A 10,522-nucleotide genomic window follows, 5' to 3' on the forward strand; every position below is an offset into this window, starting at 1 on the left:
CCCCCCAACTACTCAGAGTTGTGGTCCAGCACCGGCAGCCCACTCACTCTGACATCTCTTCCCTAGTGCATGAATAGGAGCTGAGCATGTGTGTGTAGGATTGTGTGTTGTGCGTAATAACAGAGTGTAAATTGTAATTTCCCCGTAAGGGATCAATAAAGAGTATGAATTATCAAGTTTAAAAAAAAGAATTCTTGTTTGTTAGTTTGTTTTCCCTTTTATATTTTTTTCTTTTCTATTTGTGTTTATTATTTTACTTCAGTCAAAATTCAAATATTGTAAGAATGTTAGATTTACAAATATCATCATGTAAGCGAGTGCCAATGTGCGTAATGCACTCTTGCAATAAAGTACAAAAGAACCCTGTTTTGATTCATTTTTTGGGTTTTGATCATCTAAGCAAAACTTTCTAGCACAACACTTTACCTCTTTGGAACAATTTTGGACAGAAAAAAGCCTCTTTATAGCCCAGCCTGAGTTATAGTGGCCACTTAGTGACACAGACAATAAAAGTGCACATTTCAACAAAGGAGACAAGCAATCTGGCAGATTAGAACAGCGGCCCAAGTGACAAAACTCAGTGAAAGGTGATAAAGTAGATTGGCAAACAATAGAATAATAAAACGTGTTTGTTGTTTCCTTTTTTAGTTTTTTTACTGACTACTCTCAAATAAGACAATGCTGCTTTATGGAGGCGCTGATGGGATGTTTGGGAAGAATTGGGAGTTGATCACAATTCTGTAAGTTCTCAAATATAAAGATTCATTCTGCACGAAAGGTCATTCTGTACCAGTTTGTTACTGTGTCACTCTCATTTTACAGTAAAATTATTAATGTGCGTTATACATCTAAAAACCACCTCTCTGTTGTGGTTGCAAATTTCTTTTATTTCATAAAAGCTAAAAGGTTTGTATGGAGGTCTCATTTGTCATCACCTAAGAAGAAACTGAGGGCGTGAAGATGTGAAACCTCTCATCGATCTCATTTGCTCACTCCGAAGTTTGATAACGAGCGACGGAGCAGTTTAACAGCGTCACCGTCACTGCTCACAGCCTCTTCCCCCTCCTGCTCCGTCTATTCTGATATTTGGTTCACAGGCCATATGCTCTGGTTACGCTTCTTGCACAAGCACATAAACTCCCACTTGACATATGTAACACACACACAAAATTCCCATTTGCGCTTGCGCTCACACATCTCATACATGTCACCCACAGGTCTCCAGAATACATCACCAGATGGTGTGAGGAACATGGCGGATTTTGACCCGGAGCCAGACCGCTGAGTCTGACTTCTGTGTTCCCATCGTAGCAGAGCCAAATGAGTTCAGGATCTGTGGAGTCTTGACTAGTTTTACTAGATTGTTATCGGTGTCTTTTGGGATTCTTCAACGACAAAGAAAGAAAGAAAGAAAGTTCATAAAGGATTATTCTATACGCACAATGTTCCATTGCAACTTCCTTCCCAAGGCCAACAAACCAGAGCATGTTTTGTCTCCCATCCCAGAATACTGTGTGGACTAACCAGACCCTCCTCCGAAACGCTGTGGAGAAAGGTCTGGCAATGTGAGACTAAGTGGGTTAACAGTCAGACTGTATGGAAACGGAAGCATGACGGGTTATTTTGTGTACAGCACCTATTAAATGTGCAGTCAAGTTAAAAGCTGGGATGGACTGTAAGACACTGATTTATAGGGCTTACCCAACCACAAAAACCCATTATGTGTCTAGATTTTTGTTGTGATGCTTATTGACTGGTACAACATCTCTGCGGTCAGGACGCTGGCGAAGGCAGTTAGCCCTCTCGATCTCCTTGTCATGGTGAGGCCTCGCACTGCAGTGCTGTCAGTCGTTAATGCTATGATGCCTCATCCCCAGAGGTGAAGGGATATTTAATCAACTAATTCATCCATTATACTGTATCAAAAGCCTCATTCAACTGAATGTGTCTCTGGCCAGCAAAATATCAAGCTAATTGAATTAATTAAATGGATGAAACTCATTAGGGTGGATGGATTGAATTAGATTGCAAGTTGAGATAAACAGCGTTTATTTTTAAAAATGGTTGCTTACTTTGTTTTCTTCAAGACAAAATAAAAAAATAACTTTTAATGTTTATGTACACTGTGGGGTTTCTTGTAACCAAACATTATTACCAGAACATATGAAGAGTGACATAACACTAGGCGGAGAAAAAGTGTTTTACTGCCCTTCCTGGTTAAAAGTAACAAGTGTGTTTCCCTTCAGAAGTGTGCTCCACTGGACCTTTAACAACATCTAAAAGTGATGTCACGGTGTACTGACATGCCTCTGCAACAGTGTGAGAATTTAAACTACTCTGGGTCAGAAAAAAACAAGATTTCCAGCTGCTGCTAAGCTGCTCTTTAAAGCCCCTGACACACCAACCAGACGGCCGACACCGGCAGAAAAGGCAGTTGGACTGATCAGTCTTCCTTACTCGGTCAAAAAAGTGCCTCGGAACGACAAAGCGACAAGACGTAATACGTCTCCAGAACAGCAGGTGGTGCTAATCAGTGTTGTTGCCCAAAAATGAAAACCGGCAGCTAATTGGACAAAGGCGTCACGTGGGTCTGGTTTCTCCAGAAAATTCAAAGCCAGACTGTCATGGCGGCTTGTTCAGAATACAATCCCAAATTTTTAACTATATTTTACTAACCAAAGCGTGTTTCTGAAAACATTTTAAGTGAGAAACAGGCTGTGCAGATGCTGAATTTGTGCATTTCATTTCAGATCGACAAAAGGTCAGGGTTTTTTTGTCAGATTTTGAGAGATTCTAATCAAATTCATCCTCCTCCTCGTTTCCGGGTTTGCACTCCACCAATCAGATTGGTCATTTGAGTCCGACTGCCAGCAGTGCCCCGCCTTCCGATTGAGCATGTCAGGTTGGCCAAAATGACGGCCGGCGGCCCCTCCGGACCCCTCCGGATGGACGACGGCATGGAACACACCGAACAGACTCGAGTCACCAACCTTGCCAGATTTGTCCGACGGCCGATTATTGGGTTAGTGTCACAGCCTTAAGACATAGGCTAACGATTATATTGATCACCCCATGAAATGTCAGCAATGGCTTTTTTAAAAATGTAGTTTTGAAGCCTTGTATTTTTTTCACAAGATAGCAGTCTTCTCCTACTGCCTTTTTATTGGCACTCTGTCAACATTCCTGTAAACTGCCTGTAACTCAGAGAATACAGCCATTGTTGTTCCTTTCATTTGGTAGATGTACACTGTGATAACAGGCCTGAATCCAGTTTTATTGTTCACACCAAAAAATGATCTTAAATGCAGGCCTTAGAGGCATTGACACACCAAGCTGCCGGTCGGCTGCTGGTCCTAGTTGTGCCGACGTTACCAACCGTTGGCCTAGTCTGTGTGGTGCGCCCTACACAGTCAGCCTTCGCATGCCTGTTTTTTGGGCCACCGATCGGCTGATCAACTTGAAAACAAGAGTGAGGACATCAACCGACTGTGATAGACACACACCCAAGGCTCCTTTCATTTTTCATCTCCTCTGGCATGTTGGGTGGAGGAAATTAGTAAGCTAACGTTAGCTAACGAGCCATTGGAGGGCCATTCGGTCACTCCGCTCCCACTGTAGGGAGACTTCTTTGCAGAGAGAATGGAACACAGCCCGGGAGAGGCACAGTCTGGTTAGCCATCTCCCGGTGCCACTGTCTTACCGGCGGGGAGGGAAGCAGAGGGACCGTAGGCTCTGTTCGGTTCTGCTGCTGCTGGTAACAGCAAAAGCTGTTTTGTTGCTGGGATCATATGGCGTTTTTCCATTAATAGTACCTGCTTGACTCGACTCAACACAGCTCGGCTCGACCGCGGTCCCCCGTCCTCCTTTTTTCATTGCAGATTAGTACCGCCTTATGCGTGAGGCGAGCTGTGGCTGATCGTCATAGCAGGAAACTGACGTGACCTAACGCGACACACACAGAACATGGAAGGTGTGTTCGTTTGGATCCTTGGCTTGTTGCCACAGCCAAAAGGCGAATTAGTTTCTAATGAACCTAGAGACAGCAACAACAAAAAAAGTACCGGTAAACACGGCAGGTTACGAGGCGTGTCGAGTAGATACCACGCAGTAGAAAAACGCCAATAGCAAAGGTATCCTGTTTCCCTTGTGTAGTTGAATGATGAATAGATTAGCACCTGCTGGTATGGGGAGTTATTTCACTGCACGCATGAGCAAAACGTACGAAGCAGTCAGCTGTAGTCTGTGCGGTGTGCTCTAGTGCTAATTTTTGGCCCAGACAAAGACAACAAGGGCCGATGAAAGGCAACGCCACCTGTGGTGGTGGAAGTCGGCGGCTGACGTGGTGTGTCAGGGCGCTCACTCGCAAGTTGTGAGATATTTCCAGTTGGTTTCTGAGTCAGAATATACTAGACACAAGGCCCTAAATTGACCAAAAGGCCTTATTTGACCACAAGAAACTAGATTTGATGTGTTTAGCAAGATTAGAGTGTACCTTTAATTTGCATTATGTGCTATGCTCATGCCTAAAAAATGAGGAAAATAAAGACTTACAGTTGAGAGTTTTCATGCCCATATAAAACCTCATTAAGTGCTATTAGTACTAAATCCTGGCCTTAAAATACCTTATTCAGGGCACCCAGATAGCTCAGTTGGTAGAGCGGGTGCCCATGTTTAGAGGTTTACTCCTCGACGCAGCCGGCCCGGGTTCGAATCTGGCCTGCGGCCCTTTGCTGCATGTCACTCCCCCTCTCTCTCCCCTTTCACAAAAAACTTCACCTGTCCTGTCCATTAAAGGCCTAAAAATGCCCCAAAAAAAAGCGATCGAGCTCTGTAACAGACAGATATCAAAGGAACCAAAAGAAATCTGTAGGGTAATTGTTTGGAATTGACACTAACCCCTCCATACTACTTCGAAGATATTTATTTCTTATTCTGGCTGAACTCATAATGAAAAACATCCATCACTCGAATTCATAGCTTAGTTGGCATTTCTTCAGCACTTCCACAGCGTGTGAATGTTGAGCAGTGGAACCTCCACTGCTCAACATTCTCTCTCTCTCTCTCGCTCTCTCACACACACACACACACACACACACACACACACACACACACACACACACACACACACACACACACACACACACACACACACACACACACACACACGGCCATCTGGGCACTCTGTGAGCTCTCTTCAATTCAGCTTGGGGGGAAGCTTTTCTCTCCTCTAACAAGAAGCAGCTTTTCAAATGTAACGAGAAGCAATCTTTTATATAAGAAGTGTCTCAATGCTACTGTGTATCCACTGCCCAGCATGCCAGTGTTGGTGGATGGTGCCACTGTCCAAGAGAAAATAAACAAGCGATGGAAAAAAACGCCCCTGCAGACTTGCTGTATGTCTGAATACTGCACTCTTGTTTTTAAACTGTATACAAAGGAAAATCATTGTACTAGACCCAGATGGGTCAAATGTAAATGACAGTATAGCGTCTTGGACCACAATGGTACATTCAGCACAATTCTTAGGAATACACTGTACGTCAGACAATACTGAATGGCCTACAACACAACACATACTGTAAACTCATTTGAAATTAAATGATTCTCCTAATTTTGTTTTATTTTCTATTGGTTAAAGGAGAATTCAGGTTGATTCCAACATGTAGCTCTGTTTTTTTTTTTTAATGTGTAGCGCTGTCAAAATGACAAATGAAAACAATCGGTGCAGTCTACACCGAGTTATCCCCCTGCCGGAGTGAGCACCCAACAGGCTTAAACAGGGCAGGTTTTTTATGTGTTTTTAGCCTCTAAACATGCTCAAAATGTCATTAGCAGTGCTTAGCCATACACCCACTTGTTACGCTTTTCTCAGCTGGAACTAAACCTTCAACATTTACAGAACCTTTGGTTTTAAGGTTATTTGGGTAAAAAGATAAAGTAGTCCTAAGGAACACTTTAATAAAAACCTTGAAAGCTTTGTGAAGGTGGCCGTAGGCCTGTGTTGTACCAAAAAGAAAGCATCATTTCTGTGTTTTCTGCATCTTCCCTCTTTGTTGTTTCTCCCTGCCAAGCACAGAGACAACAATGCAGGCGGACAGGCTGGGTTTTTATATGTACAAAAAGAGCATATTCCCCAAAGTCACCAACAATGTCAATTCACATGCTTTTTAAGCAGTGGTGTTTTTTTTTTTTAAAGACCTGCTCAGAAATAATGTGGCATAAAAGACCCATGATGTCAGTATACCCTGAATAGATAGCATTTCTACAAAACACACTGGTACGGCGTAGAGCCCACTTTAGGCAATAATTGCATATTGGGTTGTGGAGGGGAAGGAAGTGGCACGCTGTGAATCGCCACCTTTTAAAGAGGTTGACAGAGCAATCTTCTCTGAAATGCATTGGAGGAGCGCTGAAGCACGCTCAGAGGGAGACAGGGGAGGAGTAACGGAGAGAGATGGGAGGAAGAGAGGAGAACAGCTTGCAAATGTTGCAGATCAGTTGTATATTTCTCCAGGCATTAAGTCCCTGTTGTCTTGCTATTGTGCTTCACAGTTCCTAATGCTTTCTTATTACTGGAACAGAGAAACCATGCTGCATGCTGAATTTAAAGGAAGCAAATCAATTTTGTGGATGAATCTTGGGACTCATAAGCTACACAGAGCAAGATTTTTCTGTAAAAATACACCAATTAAAGTGACAACATGGGGTTGCGGCGGAGGAAAGCTCCCCATTCCCATAAAACTGGAGATGCCAGAGTTGCCAAAAAGAAGTTCTGGTGTATGGTAGGGTCATGTACTCAAAAACAGAATACACTAGCGACCCTCTTGGGATGGGATCACATCAGCCCCGACACCAAACTGGGCCAGGTGCATGAAGTGTAGATGTGAAGTCTATTTACTCAACCTTTATTTATCCTCGAGAGATGGAGAGAGATGGCGACCCTCATTTTAAATGTCATTGAGTCAGATTTCAAACACAAATACCGAACAATAACATATAAAATGCAATCATAAGAAATAATGAAAGTCAATTAAAACATTCTGAATTGGAAAATGGTTACATAAATGAATTAGGATAATAGGGATGCAAAAGAAAGTACAATTACTGTACGTAAGCTGAAACACTTACAAGTACTTTGTTGAAGTTGCATGTTTGAAAACCAGATTTCTAAATTGTTCAAGAGGATTGCGTTGATTTTAGGAAAGTGCTGAAATTTGTTCCAGGAGTCCGGTGCACTTTGGTCTTGTTTTGCCAGACCATCCACACGCTGGGTCTGGATGATCAACACAACATTCTGGGATGGGAGAAAATCGGGCTCTGGTTTATTGGCGTTTCTTTAAACCAATCACAATCGTCATGGGCGGCTCTAAGCTTGGTACCGAGCCGCTGTAAAATAGTCATGTGAGAGAAAACTCAGATTGGACAGATAGTCTAGCTAGCTGTCTGGATTTACCCTGCAGAGATCTGAGGAGCAGTTAACCCTAGTCCTCATGAATCCACCGGAGTTTGAAAGAAAGAGAAAGGAAATGGACATTGGCGAAAATACATGCACCACAACAATGCCATAAGTGGAACATCAAAGATATAGACTAGGTGCAGTTAAACTAAAAGGAGTTTTTGCAAGTTCAGACCGAGCTTGTGGAACATAAAGTTGAAGCCAGTCAGCGAGTAAATACAGTGTATAGATAAAGAGATACCAGTGAGTATCACATATTTCTTGTAAGAAGACTAACCCAATACTTTCATGTAAAATACAATGGTGTGTACTATAGGCATGACCGATTGTGAATCTCAAGGCAAAGTGACATGCTGTAGGGGGAGTAGGGGGACATGAACGATAGGGAAGGGGCTATTGCCCCCCCACTTAACACCCCTGGCTAGATTTGGTGTCGTGGCTGGTGTGATCCCATTGCAAATCTTTTGTTTGTTTTTTATTTTAATATGAGACCACAATTGTTTTCAAATTCATCCAGTAGATGAGAGTGCCATAACATAATCACACCAAAGTTGCATCTTGCTTTTGATGAAACAAGCAGATATTGTAAGAAAGCAAGTGAAATATGTTGCAAGTGAATGCTTTGCAGATCCGTTCAGTATCAACATTTCATGACCTTAAAAACGTTAAAAAATGAAATCTAAGTGGCGATACAGTTCTCACTTAACTTATTAGGAGATTATTAACAAAGTGCAGACTTTAAGAAGTATAAGTGAATGAGGTAAGAGGAGAGGAATTTGCTACAAACAAAACCAAAATGACACTTTTTCAAGGTGAAGGTGACTTTTGACAGTGCTTTATCACTGATTGTAACTGCATTGCACACAGTAAACAAACAGTGTGCAAAGAACAGGACATTTTCTGTGAAGTAGATGTTTTATAATATTGATGATAATGATATATACTTGGGGTTTTCTCTGGTGACCCACAGTTAAAGAAAAATGTAATTTCACTGACCAAAATGCATGCATTAACTAGTGTATATTATTTAATAATTACTTAACTAAATGATCTTTAAAAGCAGAGGTTAATATTATGGACGACAGGGTGTTGCAGGAAAGAGAGAGGGAGTTTGTAGATTACAATTTGGTTAATAATTGCATTTGTTCTTGGCAAACCTTTTAAAGTTGTTGAAAAACATTAAGTGGTATTAAGTTTAACTCTGTGAGGGAATGTAGGAGATTAATCTTACTTACTCATTTGCTGCAATTTACTTCTGTTTTTCTCATTATACTAATTGTACTAAATGGTCTTTACATTTGCATTCTAAGCATTTAGTCCACTCCCTTATGCAACACACAATGAATACAACATTAGGATCATATTAAATGCTTATTATCAATGTTGCAGTGAACAATCTGTGGCAGTTATTGGATATAACACTGCAGCAACCCAAAATGAGTTCATTTTGAAGGCAACGACTTCAAAATAGAAGCTGAGAAAATACTTTTTAACTGCAAAAACATTTGTGATTTATTTTCCTTTTACATTCCATTTCACACACTCTGCTTCGTGGGACTTTAACATGTGGCAGAGGATTTATTTCAAGACTTAAAAACTAAAAGACAGCTTTCAATTTTCACACACTGAGCCGATGGTTTTCACTGTCCGTGACCCTGTCACAGAACCAAAACCAGCTTCTACCGCATTTCTTTTTAACTGCAAAGTCTTTATGATGCATTGTATGGCTCCAATACACTTTACCTGGCATTTATGAGACATTTTACTGCATATGACTTCAATTAACCCTCTTCTAACCTCCTGCCGGCCAACTCCTCCTGCAAGGCATTGGTCATTAAGTCACCAGATTAGCCCAAGTGGAAGAGAGAGATGAAAAGTTAAGAGCCTCAGCTTAGAGTGTGGTGACCTCTGAACTTCTTGGCCAGTGCACACTTGAGTGAACGTGTGTGTGACTGTGTGTGACAGCAAGGGGTTAACCAAAGAATGCATGAAGCATGCTGGTACCTTGGATAATTGAGCCATTTGTTGCAAGGTCACTGGAGAGCAAAAATCCCCACGACAACCTTGTGTTAACAGCCTGGACCACAGCAACAGACGCAGGCTTCAGCAAATGTTTAAAAAAAAAATGGTATGGACCAGTTTTGGTCATTTCTCCATATCCATTGTTGGTATAGTGGTGCACAAGGACACATATAATACAAGATGTTTACAGCACATAAGCAAAACAAAGATTATTATGATGGGTATGTTTTGTATAGCAGTTCTGTTTTTTCAAATGGCAATACAGAGTAGAAAACCAGCTAGCTTCTTCATGAAAAAATGTTGGGAAATGTTACTTTAAAACATGTGTTTTGCTCAAGCATCAAATAATCCCTGAAGTGACTAAAATGGATATGTGAAATGACAATGTGACAGTGTGAAAGTGGTCGCTCGCAGTGATAAACCTATAGAGAACTATCACCTGAATCTGCAGCTCCACTCGGCTTTACGCCAGGGGCAATTCCAGGATTTTTCAAGTGGTGTAGAATAGGGGGGACTAATAATAACTCAGTGGTGTGAGGGATTTCATCAGAATACAGCATTGAAAATCTGCTTAAAAATATAGGAAATATTGGATAGGATAAAACAGACCAGTAATTTTGCTAATGTGTCTACTGCTATACTGTCCTCAACATTTCAACAAAGTCCACAGTTGCCATACAATGCATGTTTAAAGTACAGTATATATCCATTTACCAAATGGAAAGGCAGCGATTGGCAGAACAGGCAGCAAAGTGACAGTTCTCTGATCCAATGGAAATCAAATTTGTCAGATTGACAGCACTCTAGCCCAATGGATTGGGGGTGCACATATTTCATAAGGGGGGGGGGCGGGTCCTGCCCCAGCCCCCCCCTTAGATTATACTTTATTTATCCCACGACGGGGAAATTCTGTCGTTACAAGTAGCAGCATAGCAGCAACAGCAAAAAACAAAAAACAAAACAATAACACACAAACAAGTAAGCACGAAAGAAATACAAGGCAAGAAATACAAGGCAAGAAAATACAGGCAAGAAATAGACAAT

Source organism: Etheostoma spectabile, chromosome 10 (assembly GCF_008692095.1).
Source record: "Etheostoma spectabile isolate EspeVRDwgs_2016 chromosome 10, UIUC_Espe_1.0, whole genome shotgun sequence".
In the NCBI taxonomy this organism is placed as follows: Eukaryota; Metazoa; Chordata; class Actinopteri; order Perciformes; family Percidae; genus Etheostoma; species Etheostoma spectabile.